Raw genomic sequence first — 16,438 nt, 5'->3', positions numbered from 1 at the left:
AAAAAATTAATTTTGCTCAAAAGTGCATTTATAATCATATAGGATGAATGATCAAGTTTATTTCCAATAGGAGAGAACTTCCATTTAGACCAGCCATCTCTGAGAAATATAGCCTCTGCTTATAAGATCTCATATCTAATGACTGGAGAATTTTACACAAACTAGCTTCTTGCCTGATACACTTCAAGACCTATTTCTGTCCAACACCCACATACTTCTAAATGAAGGACACTGTAAGGCAAGTTCATGCAAACTCAGGTCCTGTACTTCTGTCACAATGCCAGATTATTCCACACAGGGATTCTAAGACTATTCCTGGAAGCCATTCCCACGGCAGGATGGCTAGCAATGACAACTATATACGGAAAAAATTACAGACTACATTAAAAAAAAAATCCCCTTGCACCCAAAGTAAATGTATTCCCAAACTCAATTCTGCATAAGCTGAAGCCCCAAAATGACCATGGCCACTGTAAAACAACCTGCCATGAGAAAGAATGGTGAAGTGGGGACAGTGAGGAATGTTAAGGTAGAAAGATATAGTGATCTAAAACAATAGCCATTAAAAACGTCTTACTTTTGCCAATTCTACAGAAATAAATGGTCATGCACACGCTGTTAAGATGCCTTACAGATCCTTGGAAGGGACCCAGGCAAGTGATAGGTTCTGAAGCTTAAGATTCATTACATATATGGTAAATATGTCACTAGGACTAAATTTTACTATGCCCATGTGACAAATAGGAAAACAGAGAGTAAAGTACCTTGCCCAATATCACAAAACCAGTGAATGGAAGAAACATGACCAAAAACGTCTAAATTTAAATTTTTGGCTCTGAAGTATTAAACTATCCTACCCCCTTATAATGGACGGAATTAGGATTACTGGTGAAAAGATACTGGTTGTTGATATTTACATAAAGGTAAGGAATAGGATTAATAGAAAGGGAGTAAGGAGGATGGGTTAAATCATTTAGCATGAATTTTTTTTTAAATGTTACATCAATGCATATGCTTAGGCAAGCAAGTTTAAATTTTGTTTAAAAGATGGGACTCTACATGAATAGATTCTTGGGTTAAATTTAGTATCAGACTTAATTTTTACAGTCAAGAACAATTAAATTGTCTGCCCATATTTTCTGGATCATGAGCACTATTCACACTGACATGCCTAACATCTTGTTTACTGTCAAAAAAAAAAATGCCTTCAAGTGCTGACATGAAGGAGTTTGCTTTATTTCAAACTGTGCACATCACTGCAGTAACAGAAGTTCATCAGATACGAGAGAAGACAAACTGCAAGTAAGATTCATCTCTTCTTCTAGTTAATTTGATATAAGCAATAATAGCATTTAACCTAAGTATCAATGAATGCCTGTTTTAATATTTCTCCAATCTTATTCATAGTTACAAAGCCAGGGTAATTTCTTTCTTCTATTAACTGCCATTTATTGAATTGAACATTATTTCAAAGGAAAAAAGCACTGGTCATTGAAAAGTAATTCCATTCTAGATACCTGATTAAACTTCACAAAGACATTTAAACAGTTCTGATTACTGAAAAATTAAACATGCCTAAATTATTGTCTCACTCTACAAATAAATATATTTTATCAATTGTTTCCAAAAGGTATAGAATGAAAATGCATTCTTCTTCATCTTTGCTTTCAAAAGCTTCAAAAAGTTCAGCACAAAAGTGAGGATTAAGATGATTTTAAAAAAAAGTACAATGAAAAATTGAAATCAAACTAACTTCAGACTGACACTATCCATTCTAATGTCTCTACAACCAAATTTACTAACAGAGAATATACCTGCCTACTGTTACAGCCATACATTTTCTATGAGGTCAATCAGCTAATTTTTTAACTGCAGTGAAGAATAAGACCATAGACTACAGCACAGATTTATATTATAACTCAGTGTTAAAAATATGAAATGTAAAATATCCATTTTTAACAACTCAAATTGTTTCTCAGCATAATTTTTGCTTTGAGAGCTAGCGAATGAGGAAGGAAACTTCAAAACCAGATAAAGTTTGTGTGTCTTATAAGAACAACTTTAAAGGAAAAACCAAGGGGTGGGGGTGGACTATGATTTTCCTGTGGTGATGAAGTAAGGAGATACTTCACATATTAAATGAGTTGCGTTTCTTGATTAATTTACTCTGCAAACCAAAATTTCTTTGTGTATCAGGGAATTTTTCATTTTAATTTCCAATGTAAAACTATAAAACAAAAATATTCAAAACAACCGATTTCCTTTTTTCATCTCCAGAATCATGGAAAAATTAATACAAGCTTTTGAGGCCAGATACTCTGCCTTTTATACCTTTACTGTCCCTACAGGTCTCCAATATAGAGTAGAGAATAAAAGTCTTTGGCAGATTTGATGTTGTGATATAAAGATGACAAGCAGTTCTTTCTGTATTCAGGAGTGATGTTTCTAGAGTCTCTGAGGTTCACGTGCTACTAAAATATCACTTTTTCAATTAATATCCTTCTATAGAACATTATAAACAAAGGAACTGACCATGTTAAAACATATCTGCATCTATCCCCACACCTTGCACTGGCCTTCAAAAACAAATGGCTGTTAATGTGCATTCATGGAATCCATGGAATATTTCAAAGCATAAGCTCAACAGAAAAAAAAAAAAAGAACCTGATGAAGTATCAAGTGAAGGAAACAATAATACCATACATTCTTGAACATCAACTGCCTTCCATGATTCATTAACCAAATACTTATAAGTTATTAACTGCTAAACTACTACTGCTTCATTTCAATATGGTGGACTGAGCCACAATCTGAACTTATGGTATATTTTCATATATCATATGGTATATACCCTCTAATAGTTATCAACTCTTTTCATCCATCACTGTGACTATCTTAACTGAAATTTGCATGTTTGTGAAATAAAGGTCGCATACCACCTAGTTCAGAGTTATTATACCATTAAATGAAAATTCATATTTATGCTTTGGAAACAATAAAGTGATGTTATTTCACTTTGTTCCTCTACAAACAACTAAAATTTTATTATTTTATTTTTAACCAACCCAGCTCTCTCTATATTAGTACATGCTGTCCAATGCAACACACTGCAATGATTGAAATATCCTATATCTGTCTAATACAATAATCACTAGTTATTTAATGATTTAATAGATAAATAAGTGGCAATTTAGCACTTAAAATGTGGCTATTGTGAATAAGGAACTGAAATTTTAATTTAAGTATTTAAATAGCCCAGATGGCGAGTGGCTACCATACTGGACAGCACAACTCTAGTTTCAGAAACATACAATTCTGTCGTTGTTAAAACAAACATTTCAAGGAAAAAAATATGATTTGTTTTTTCTCAGTCACCATTTTCACTCTGTTCTATGTGGGCCACAGCCTGAGAAGCAAAACTCTACTTAACATGGCCTTTTTGGCAAATGAGGTCTCTAAAACTTCCTAAGTTTGACATTTCTCCAGAAATGTCAAAAGTACTGATGAAGGGCGGGTAGGGAGGAGGAGTGGGGAGTTACTGCTTAATAGGTAGTTACTCTTTTGGATGGTGAAAAAGTTTCAGTCACTGGAAGATAGTAATGGTAGCACAACATTGTAAAAGGAATTAATGCCACTGAATTGCAAACCTCAATGTGGTTAAAATGGCAAATTTTATATTATATACAGATTACCACAGTTAAAAAATAAAATTGAAAAAAGTATTGATGATAAAAATACATCAATGAACATAAGAATGAACATAAGCAATACAGAACAAAGTAGAAAACTAAAATTCAAAGTAGAAAACTAATTAAAAAATCTGATGGTATTTTTAACTATGAAAATAGTTAAAATTAGTTTTGCTTAACATTCAAAATAAAGGATGTTGATAAAAACTGGTCAGATTATCAATCACGAAGATTTCAAGATTTTTATTTAAGCCAGACAATCTCAACACTTTTCTCTGACAGATGGTATAATACAATAATCATGCAAAAAAGGAGATAAAAACAAGTTGGGGCAGGGGAAATGACAGAATTATGTTTTAGAAAGAAAGAAGAGTCTCTCTTTGCCTTCAAAAGTATCAGGTAGGGTGCATGGGTAGTTCAGTGGTTAGAATGCCAGCCTTTCATGCGGGAGACCCAGGTCTCCCAGACCACGCGCCCCCCTCCCTCACCCCGCAAAAAGTATCAGGTATACTTGTCAACTTCAACCTGACAGTTGGAGCTTTTCCAATCACGTACAGTCTTCATTTTATACCCCCACTTTGTGATCATTTACATCATATGAAGGTGAAATCATGAAAGAGCTGATACTAACAGTTATATTTTAAAATATAGCATTGTTATTGGAAACGGAAAGTACCCATTTCTTAAAACAATACATAAACAAAGACAACAGAAAAAAAAAAAAGGAGTCAAGCTACAAAGCAACTAACTTCATGAATTCCACTTAAATTCAATGATGAGTTCTTACGAAACAAGGTAAACTCATAGAAAGTAGTATTTCAATAACAAAAAAATAAGACCAGATTATATAGTTAAGTGTTTATAATATACTGTATTTTATGTTGTGCTGCTGGAATGCAATATACCTGGAATGGAATGGCTTTCATAAAGGGAATTTAATAAGTTACAAGTTTACTGTTCTAAGCCTATGAAAATGTCTAAACTAAGGCATTTAGGGAAAAAAGACCGATGGTTCTAGAATTCAAAAGACGGATGGGTCTAGAACACCTCTGTCAGCAGGGAAGACACATAGCTGGCACCTGCTGGTCCCTTGCTCCTGGGTTCCTTTGTTTTCAGCCTCTGTTCCTGTGAGGGTTCCTCACTTTGCAACTCCTGGGCTGGCTTTCATCTCTTGGCTCTCCTTGGTTCTCTCCAGGTTCAGGCTTGATTAGCATCTAACAGGAAGGCACAAGACAATGTCTGCCAGGCTCCACACATCTCCAAACATCCATTGGCATCTATGTCAGCTCTGCTCTGAGTGCTCTCCAAAATATTTCCTCTTTTAAAGGACTCCAGCAAACTAATCAAGACCCAGTTTGAATGGGCAGAGTCATGGCTCCATCTAATCAAAAAGTCACACTCACAATTGGGCATGCCACATCTCTGTGGAGATAATCTAACTAAAAGTTTCTGTCCTACAGTTTTGAATCAGGATTAAAAGGAACAGCTGCCCCCACAACACTGAATCAGGATTAAAACATGGCTTTTCTGGGGTACATAATACTTTCAAACTGGCACATACACTAAATCTATAAATTTAACTTTTAACTGCTATTTTAAATTACCAACACATAATAATGGTTAAATTACTAAGGTCTCATGTAACTCAGAGTATATTTTCAGAAAGAAAGCTTTGAAAATTACAGTTTATTCAAATTTTATTACAGTGGTTACTTGAGGGGGTGAGGGGCACTAAAATGTATGAGTATTCCTAACAACACTCTTAAATCAAAGGTTTACTGCATCCATTAGGTCAAAACAAACTATGAAATTTCCTGTATTATTACTCTCAATAGTTATGTAGTTTTATAGTACTGATGATACACTCTTTGTATTTTGGCAAAATTTTTCCCTTGAAAAACTTCATGTGCTTTAAATTACTTCTACTTTTGTCCTCAACTCATCAGCTAAATAGACAAAAGGTATTACTAATTCACAGGAGGGAAGAACGTTTGGTCAAGGTCAAACTGGCAAGGCATGGCAACCACGTCTTGGTGCTCAATGGTTATAATATTAATGGCTTAAAAACAGCATTATGTAAACTCATTTGCCATATTTATAATCTAGGCAATTAAGGTTGCCTAAACGAGTATGGATCAATCTGTTTAAAATGTTCTACTTAATATTCTTACTAAGAAATGTGATATAATGAATTATCTAACTAGCAAGTTGTGCTATATAGGTGTTTTTTTAAAAGGCAGAGTATCTTTTTCTGTTGAAATATACATGATAAATGGTATTGAGGCTCCCAGGCCAAACAGTTTGCAAAGGCAGTTTATAAAAGGATGACGGGAGGGGAATTAGGTAGAGAGATTACTCAAGAGTAGTAGATGAAGGTATTCCAAGACCAGAATTTAAAACTCAATAACTCAAGGTATCCAGAACCACCAGGAGTCAAGAGTACGTCATGGAGAAAGACATATCCCACCATCGGTTCCCACCATTCGGTAGCTTAAGGCTGACAAGGACCATTTTCCCATGGAACTGCTATGACTTTGTTCTACGTTTTAGTTACATTGTAGGGTGGTGGATTTAGGAGTTTATGTTGTGTCTACCGGAAATTGTTTTCAGAGTTCCAAACAAATAACTTACAGATAGTATCTTGGATGACCAACACCCACCAATACACTGTCCAAAGACTTCAGACTGGTATAATTTTCATCTATCCATAGCTTAAGTTAGACATTTAACAGCTAAGTTGCTTATCACAGGTAGCAAAACAATAGCAATTTTTGTGAAAGTACAGTTGGGTTTTCTTTTCTGTATTCATCGCTTTTTTAAAACTAATTTTGCTTCTTATTTAGTCACTGACAAATTGACAATAAGTGGAAAATTCCCATAAGGTGCATCAGTCTGAGATTCAAGGTAAGATTCAGTGAGACCATTTATTCTAACAAATGTCACAAGAGATTTTCAAAACATTTTTCTGTTTATTCATAACCACATAAGGGAACATTTTCAAGAGCAGATAACAAGTTTGGACTTATAGAGGCATATAAATTTTTAAAGAGTAAAAGAACAGCATAAAACACAATAAACCACATTAGATGCTTAATGAAACTGAAAATAATTACTAAGATGGGAAGGGCTAAGGGATAAATTATGATCTCATAAAGAATGCATTTTCATTGTGATTAATTATGTTACATAGGCTATATGGTAAAGTGCTTCAAGCAACATAATCAAAAGAATAAATTTCATGATTGAAATCTGATCTGAAATCACTATTTCATTATTGGTAGAGAGCATCTTTTCAGATGCAGGCCCAAAGAGTCACTGACAATGATTAACACAGCTGTCTATCTATCTAGACTCTTGTAATGTATCAAGCAACACCTAAGCAAGTAGGAGTATTAGCTGAAATCACTTAATAAAAAGACATTGTAAACTCATTCTTAACATCTATGAGACAATTTTACATATTTATTTATAAGCCAAAGTTTACTATGACAATCTTATTTTGTTCATGTGTCTTATCTTTCCCAATTAGATTGCAAAATCAATTGTAGATACCTTAACCACAGAGATTCCCAATACTCAATCCAAAACAGACTGTAAAATTCCTGGAAGAAGTCATCTTTCTTAGCCACAGGGCCTAGAAGAGTCTGATAAACAACAGGGGACTAATGAATGCTGGTTAAACCAAACTAAATAAATGACATCATTATAAAATTGTGGTATCTGAACCAGAACATACTACCTAACACATAGTAGGACTCCAACAAACACAGGAAGTACTAATTATTTTCAGTCCCCAATATTGTTGGACTCTTGATGGTACTGAAGAATAAGTTACCTCTAACTAGATCAATTCTTGTTTCCCATTCATCCAGGGTACAGATGTTATCCTCTTCATTACAAAGTGGTTATTACTGGTCCATTTTATGTAAGTGTTTACAATCCTCATGAAGGTATGGGAATTGAAGAAACTGTTCAAGCCTTTACTTTGAGCATGACACTGCGAATGCATTTAATGCTGCGTACATCAGTAGTATAATTGATTCTCCCCTCTGAAAATAATGTGCTTACTGCATTAGCAAAGAGAAACTGTCAACCTCAATATTTTTAAACCACTGTTTTATGGATGTGTATATATTAAGATTCTATGGGAACTGTTCCTCCCTTATGGGGGAGAGCAGGGTCTAGGAGAAACTCTCTTCACAGAGTTTCAATAATATTTCTTTTTACTGAAGAACATAAGTCCAAATAAAAAATCACCCTATTCGAACCTACCACAGTTGCTAGACAGTCTATATAAAAATATTAGAATTGAATGACAAGTATCTACATCCTATAATGAGGTATATGGATTAATGAGTTCCTAAGAATATAATGTATTCATGGAAAAGAGACATGTTTTCACAATAACAATCCTGTCTCTATTATTAATGTTTTTGAGGACAAATCAAACCTTTTGGACAAATATAATGGCAAGTAGATCTTTCTTATTTTAATAAGACTAGTCTCCTCTAACCACCACTCTAAATCCTCCTGTTTCTATCCAAATTTTGGAAAACACAGTGTCAATCAGGGTTTAATCCCTGTATAGGTACGGGGACTGGTTGTTAAACGAGAGGAGTGATGCAAATATTCTAAAAAATTATCATGGTGATGAATATACAACTCTATGGTGATATTGTGAGCCACTGATTGTACACCATGTATGGAATATTTGTATATTAAGAATATTTGTGTTTGTATGTTGTTTTATCAATAAAAATATTTTAAAAAATGTTCAAGAGAGCAGGGTCGTGGCAAACTGGGAGTTACACAGCATCCATATGAGGAGGTGGCTATTACTTGGCTTCTGCTGATTACTGCCTTTTAGAATCCTCAAGAATTCTCACCCTTTTGAATTCTTTACACCAGTATCACATAAGAGATAGTGAGCCACTGACTCAGCCAGCATGGGATCACATGTTTGTCTGACTGCAACACTTAACATTTCTCAGGAGCTGAGAATGTCAGGTATACACTGCAGTTTTCTCATCTTATTCTGGAGGGTAAATTGTAGTAGATTCTTGAAGAGAAGACAGTACATTCTTGCTTTAGAAAAAAATACAACTGAATGAGAATGCTTACATTTAAGGAGTCATGAAATATATGTACTAGGACTCTAGACAACATCCAGTCCAACCATCTCATTTTATAGATGCAAAAACAAACCCAGAGGAATTAAATGACTTGCCCAAGGGACACACACCTGTCTAGTAGGACAGCTAGGGCTAGAGCTAGAGCCTCTTGATATCTATTAACTATTGTCTGCTAGTTTACATCAAGTATATCCAAAACCATCTTTCTTCTGGTCTCTCTTGCATTGTCAGTTTCCTAGCAGATTTCAAATGTACATTTATTCACTTAGAAATGTGATTAATTTCAGAGAGAAAAGGCACCTTAACGAGTTAATTTAAAAGTGGGGCAGATAAAGAGGAGTGGAATTTAGTTAATTTTCTAGAGAAGCTAGTAAATAGCCAGGAATAGTTTGAAACAACTGCTTGGGGGACATCTATGATGGGATACACATTGTACACCAATCTGGAACAGGAGGAAGGGCTGAGATCATAACACAGAACTGAAAATAAAGCCCACAAACTGTAGAGACTGTGCCCCTCCCTTATGGCATGGCAGGCTGTGTTAGAAACACTTTCTCATGGGAAAAAGAAGCAGTCTACTAGGAGCAAGGGAAGGTAGTGTAACCAAGCTTCAACTGCTGTTTTAATTTGCAAATGCAGACTGCTAAATTCAAGCTAAGAGCACAGATAAACCCAGAGCAAGCAAAAAAGGAACCCTGAGTCTCTCCCAGCAGATAAGAGGTGGGGCTGACAGGAAAAAAACAAAATGGAATGTGTTGGAGTCAGTCGAGCTCAGAATACTGGAAGAAGGCTGTGACCCCCCCCCCAAAAAGGGGCACAGATATCCAGCTCCTGACTGTTGAAATTTGGGAGCTGGGAAGGGGCTCTGAAAAGAGATTATTTACATATATATTTTTAACTATTCTAAGTAGCAGATTAGAGAAAGCCTCAGGCATTTTCAACTGTCAGCCCTGATCCTGCAAGGGCAGAGTTAAGATAGGTCAGAGAAACAAAGTAACTAGTCAAATGAAGGAGATAATTCCTTAAAGGGTAACTCTTCCCCAAGAAAAGGGGGTGGGGTGGGGTGAGGTGGGGTGGGGGACAGGCACAGCTCAAGAGACAGCAAATCCAGACCCCAGGGCCTGGAAAACAGAAACAGCTTAAGTTTGCCTTCTACCTCAGCCTCTATCTCAACTGCAACCCCTGGCATGGACAAGGTCTGCTGAGACAGACAAGGTCTGCTGAAAATTAAAGGCACCACACCACTTTATGCCAGAGGGGAGCTGTAGGCTGACAAACACCACCTGCTGGACAAGATAGGAAAAGCACAGAGTCTAGAGGCTTCACAGAAAAGTCTGATAACCTGGGTCTCATACTTAGGGAAACTTAATACTAATTTAGGGAAACTTAATACTAATTATACCCTCTTTTTGAGGCCTGGGCCTGTCTGGTCTGTGAAAATCTGATTGAGGTTGATCATATCACAGGAGGATATCCTCAAAAAAAAGGTGCCATCCAGGCAGGGCAAGAACCAGAAAAACAAGATCTGAAAAATTCTGATCAGTGAAACAGAAGCTATGCAAGAGGTCAAGAATAAATTGAACTGGATGCCACAGAACAGATAAATAACAAAGCCAACCAACAAGAAAACCCCAGGTCAAAGACCTCCAGAATAAACTAATCAAGGAAATCAGATGTCTAGACATCAGCAAAAAATTACAATATAAAAGGGAAAATGAAGATATGGCCAAGAAAAAGGAACAAACTAACTCTTTAAACAAGATACAGAAGTTGAAACAACTAATTAAAGATGTTCCAATAAGCATGTTAAATCAAAAGTCAAATCAATGAATTGAGGGAAGATATGGAAAATGAGCTGAAGGACATAAAGAAGAAAATGGGTGACCATAAAGAAGAACTCAAAAGCTTAAACAAACGAATGGCAGAACTTAAGAGAATTAAAGGCAAAACAGAAGAGATGAAAAACACAATAGAGACTTACAACAGTAGATTTGAAAAGGCAGAAGAAAGGATTAGTGAACTAGAAGAAAGGACATCTGAAATCCTACACATACACACAAAAAGATAGGTAAAAAAACAGGGTCTCAGGGAATTGAATGACAACATGAAGCTCACAAATATAAGTGTCATAGGTATCCCAGAAAGAGAAGAGAAAGGAAAAGGGCAGAAAGAGTAATGGAGGAAATAATCACTGAAAATTTCCCATCTCTTATGAAGGACATAAAATTACAGATCCAAGAAGCACAGTAAACTCCAAAGAGACAGATCCACATACTACTCCAAAACAGTATTTAGATTATCAAATGTCAAAGACAAACAGAAAATGATGAAAAGCAGCAAGAGAAACATGATCCATCACATACAAGGGAAGCTTGATAAGACTATGTATGGATTTCTCAGCAGAAACCTTGGGGGCAAGAAGGCAGTGCTATGGTATATTTAAGATACTGAACAAGAAAAGCTGCCAACCAAGAATTCTATATCTGGCAAAACTGTCTTTCAAATATGAAGGAGAGTTTAAAATATTTTCAGACAAACAGAGTCTGAGTTTGTAAATAAGAGACTTGCCTTACAAGTAATACCCTACAGGCAGATAGGAAAAGACAGGAGAGAGAGGTTTGGAGAAGAGTACAGAAATGAAGAATATTAGTATGGGTAGAGAATAAAGTCATCATGCATGTAACAAGGTGAATGAACCTCAGGACATTATGTTGAGTGAAATTAGCTAGAAACAAAAGGACAAATACTGTATGGCCTTACTCATATGAACTAACATCATTAAGCAAACTTTGAGAGTGAAGGTTGAGAACACACGTTATCAGGAGATAGAAAGAGGATAGAGATGCAGCATCTGATGCTGAAGGAGTTCAGAATGCTCATCAGGATTGAGCGCAGGAATGCAGAAATGGATAGCACAATACTGTCTGATGGTAGCACAATATTGTAAGTACAACTAACAAAGCCAAGTATAAGTATGGTTGAAGGAGAAAGGCTAGGGGCATGTATGACACCAGAAGGAAAGATAGAAGATAAAGACTGGGAGTGTATAACTTTGTAAAACTTAAGAGAGGACAATGAAAGTGATTAAATGCACAAATATAAGTGTTTTGACATGAGGGAGAACAAATGAATGTCAACATTGCAAGATGCTGAAAATGGATGGTATATGGAAAAAATACAATCAATACAAACTAGTGTCTGTAGTTAATAATAAGTGTACTATTACTATGTAAATGTAACAAAGGCAATATACCAAGCTAAATGTCAATATGAGGGGGACATAAGAGAGAAATATTCCTGGTATTGCTGTAGTTTCTCTTATTTATTTATTTATTTATTTCCCCCTCTTCTTTTTTTGCAGAAGAAATGGAAATGTCCTCATATAGATTGTGGTGGTGAATCCCTAACTATTTTATTATACCGGGTGCCACTGATTGTTCGCTTAGGATGGACTGTATGGTATGTGATTAAAATTGTTTAAAAATAAACAAAAAGATACAAATAATGGATAAAATATGGAGAAAATATTCACTGTTGGCAGGGAAGCAGAATGGTGCAGCCCATCTGTAGGGCGGTGGGTTGGTTCCACAGGAGGCTAAGTATAGGGTTGCATATGATTCTGCAATCCTGTTATTAGATAAATACTTGGAAGAACTGAAAGCAGGGACCCAAATGGACATTTGCACACTGGTGTTTATGGCAGCAGTGTTCAAAATTTGCAATGGATGGAGGTAGCCTAAGGGCACTATCACTGATGAAAGGAGGGGAGAACTGTGGTGTATACATAAATGGAATACTGAGCGACTGCAAGAAGGAATAAAGTTGTGAGGATTTAGAAAGGCTTCTTGACCAAAAAGGAGAAGAGAAATGAAACAAAATACAAGTTTCAGTGGCTAAGAAATATCAAATAGAGTCGAGAGGTCATTATGGAGGCTATTCTTATGTGTTTTATAGAAATCCCTTTTTAGTGTGAATGTACTAAAACAGCTAGAAGGAAATACCTGAAACTGTTGAGCTGTAATCGAATAGCCTTGGTTCTTGAAGATAACTGTACTACTATAAGGTTTTCATAGTATGACTGTATGATTGTGACTTTGTGATTAACCCCCCCTTTATCTAGTGTATGGACAGATGAGTACAAAAATAAAGACAAAGAAGTAATAAATAATAGGGAGGGATAAGGGGTCTGGGATGTTTTGGGTGTCCATTTTAATTTTTATTCTTACTTTTATTTTTTGGCATAATGAAAAATGTTCAAAAATTGATTATGATGATGAATGCACAACCATATGATAATCCTGTGAACTACTGACTGTACACTTTGGATGATTATATAGCATGTGAATATATCTCAATAAAATTGCATAAAAAGTTAATTTAAATGGTTAGCACTTTCTGAAACTCTCTTCACGTATTCACTAGTAAAGATACCATATTTAAAAAAAAACTAATTCCAAGAAGTACAAATGAAACTGTAGTTTACATATTTAAAACGCATGTTTTAACCTTTGCAATTGTTTCCACTTCTGACTCCTGTAATGTAATACTATCAGTCCTCACCTTTTAAACCTAACAGTCAGTTTATAAGGCTGTGTTTGCCCAAACCTCTTTTGGTTGACATAGATGAATTGCCTCTATGTACTGCCTTCCTCAAGAAACTAGAAACTCCCTAGAATTGAAAGGCCCTATGGATTTATTTTGGATTCTCTTCCTTACAGGCAATCGCTCACAGTCAAGTTCATTTCTTTCCCTAGTAGTTTATTTCTTCATTGAAATATCCTGATCAACTAATAAACCAGCAAAAAGGAAGTCAATAATTTGCCTGGCATACAGTGGATAATGAAGGAAGCATCAAAAAGAACCACAATCAACATGGGACATAACTCCCAGGGGTATGGACCTTCCTGGCAATGTGGGACAGAAATCCTAGAATGAGCTGGACGCAGCAAAGGGATTGAGAAAACCTTCATGACCAAGTGAAATGAGATAAAATAGGTGTCAACCACCCTCCCCCTCTCTGCATGGGACATGACTCCCAGTGGTGTGGACCTTCCTGACAACGTGGGACAGAGATCCTGGAATGAGCTGAGACTCAGCATCAAGGGATTGAGAAAAACCCTAGAATGAGCTGAGAATTAACATCAAGGGATTGAGAGAACCTTCTTGACCAAAGGGGGAAGAGTGAAATGAGACTAAACGTCAATGGCTGAGAGATTCCAAACAGAGTCAAGAGGTTATCCTGGAGGTTATTCTTATGCATTAAGTAGATATCACCTTGTTGTTCAAGATGTAGTGGAGAGGCTGGAGGGAACAGCCTGAAAATGCAGAGCTGTGTTCCCAGTAGCCATGTTTCTTGATGATGATTGAACAATGATATAGCTTTCACAATGAGACTCTGTGAATGTGAAAACCTTGCGTCTGATGCTCCTTTTATCTACTATATCAACAGAAGAGTAGAACATATGGAATAAAAATAAATAATAGGGGGAACAAATGTTAAAATAAATTTAGTTTGAAATGCTAGTGGTAAATGAAAGCGAGGGGTAAGGGGTATGGTATGTATAACTTTTTTTTCTCTATTATCGTTTTATTTCTTTTTCTGTTGTCTTTTTATTTCTTTTTCTAAATCGATGCAACTGTTCTAAGAAATGATGAATATGCAACTATGTGATGATATTAAGAATCACTGATTGTATATGTAGAATGGAATGATATCTTAATGTTTTGTTTGTTGTTAATTTTTTTTTAATTAATAATAAAAAAAAAAAGGTGTCAAGGGCTGAGAGAGTCCAAACAGAGTCGAAAGGTTATCCAGGAGGTTATTCTTATGCATTAAATAGATATCACCTTTTTAGTTAAGATGTAATGGAGAGTATGGAGGGAACTGCCTGAAAATGTAGAGCTGTGTTCCAGTAGCATAAGATGATTGTATAATGATTTAGCTTTCGCAATGTGATTATGTGATTGTGAAAACCTTGTATGTGATGCTCCTTTTATCTACCTTTTCAACAGATGAGTAAAACATAAGGATTAAAAATAAATAATAGGGGAAACAAATGTTAAAATAAATTTAGCAGATTGAAATGCTAATGCTCAATGAAAGAGAGGGGTAAAGGGTCTGGTATATATGAATTCTTTTGTTTTCTCTTTATTTCTTTTTCTGAATTGATACAAATGTTCTAAGAAATGATAATGATGATGAATATATAACTATGTGATGATATTGTGAATTACTGATTATATATGTAGAATGGAATGATCATATGGTAAGAATGTTAGTGTTTGTTTAAAAAAAAATTCAATTAAAAAAAAAAACCACAATGCAAAAATAAGAACAATGGCTGACATTATTAAGTTGACCCTGCACCAGGCTGATATAAGCGCTATATATGTATTAACTCAAATGATTACCATATGAGGTGGATACTTTTAACATCTCTATTTTACAGAAGAGCAAAATGAGATCCAGCAAGCATAAATAACTTGCCAAAAGTTACAGCAAGTAAGTACTAATGCTAGAATGGAAACCTGGAAGCCTGACTGTTAACCATGACTGCACTGCCTTAATGACAGTTCTCATTGGCTTCACTCAGTGTGAATGCAAAATACCAAGGACTCTTTCTGGCCATGACTACCATAGAAGTCTTGGAGTGGAGTGAGGGTAGAGAGAGCAAGACCTTGAAAACTTATGCTTTATCCCATCACCTACGAAAGGATATTGTTTAAAAAATTAAAAACTAAGATGAACATGGGAGGTCAAAACTCTCAAAAGAGCAACAAGCAATTTTCTCGTTGCTAAGAGAGGGAACAGAAACTGATTACGTACAGGCATACTTAGAAAACTTTTTTTTCCTTAAAATGAATGAAAAAGACACTGAGGACTATGGGAACCCTGAATTGAAATGTATCATCAATGTAAACCACGCCCTGCATTTTTAAAAGGAGGAAGCTGCAACCAAATGTTAAATGGTTTGTCAAGGTCAAAAGTTTTAGTGGCAGGTCTCTGAATTTCTGGCCCATAATACCTTTTGCCTCCTTTTCATGTTGCAATTTAAGAAAGGGCTTAAGTTGAACCACAATTTCAAACATTGCCTATCACTGTGTTTCAAAAGTCTACTTGTAAAGGGGTTGTGGGTTTCTATTAAAAGACTGCATCCCAAGTTCCAGACCAGGCCTCTGGAGCCTACACAGCATCCTGACAGATGCCCTTCATCTACGCATTTCACCTAATCCTCATATATAATATTGTTACAACAAAAACCCACACATATTCTAACCTTGACATGGAACACTAGGAATCAACTATTCTATGTAAATAGGCTCAGGCCCTCAAAAGGGGATTCCTCTGCCTCTCAGTGCAGAAAGAGGTGTTCGTGGTTTTGTGTATACTGGGGTGATCCTGGGGGTGGAGAGGTGGGGGTATTGGGGACCCAAATTAAGGAAGAACAGGATAAACACTGTTGGGTACTTGCAACAGATTTATTTTTCTGTTTATATTTATTTACCACAGAGAACAGCTGCAGAAGTTAAGCTACATTAAGGAAAGAGAGTCACTGGTTCCTGGGTCTCCACCTTTCCCAAACTTCTTTTGTGAATTCTGGACGCTGTAAGGGCTAT

At 35.8% G+C, this 16,438-nt stretch overlaps 1 protein-coding gene across 10 annotated transcripts in view; it reads right to left on the bottom strand.

Annotated features, from left to right (window-relative positions):
• The window catches only part of PKP4 (plakophilin 4), a 291,835-nt gene that overhangs the window by 270,846 nt on the left and 4,551 nt on the right, over positions 1 to 16,438 (bottom strand). Inside the window, exon 2 of one of the 10 annotated variants that reach the window (XM_077153914.1) lies at positions 4,769 to 7,333. The exons of the other annotated variants lie outside the window; for them this stretch is intronic. The gene's annotated coding sequence lies outside the window, so the exon portion shown is untranslated. The remainder of the gene's footprint in view (positions 1 to 4,768; positions 7,334 to 16,438) is intronic. 10 annotated transcript variants of the gene reach the window in all.

This window comes from Tamandua tetradactyla, chromosome 3, assembly GCF_023851605.1.
Source record: "Tamandua tetradactyla isolate mTamTet1 chromosome 3, mTamTet1.pri, whole genome shotgun sequence".
NCBI classification, from domain to species: Eukaryota; Metazoa; Chordata; class Mammalia; order Pilosa; family Myrmecophagidae; genus Tamandua; species Tamandua tetradactyla.
This window is presented reverse-complemented; position numbering and strand designations above follow the sequence as displayed.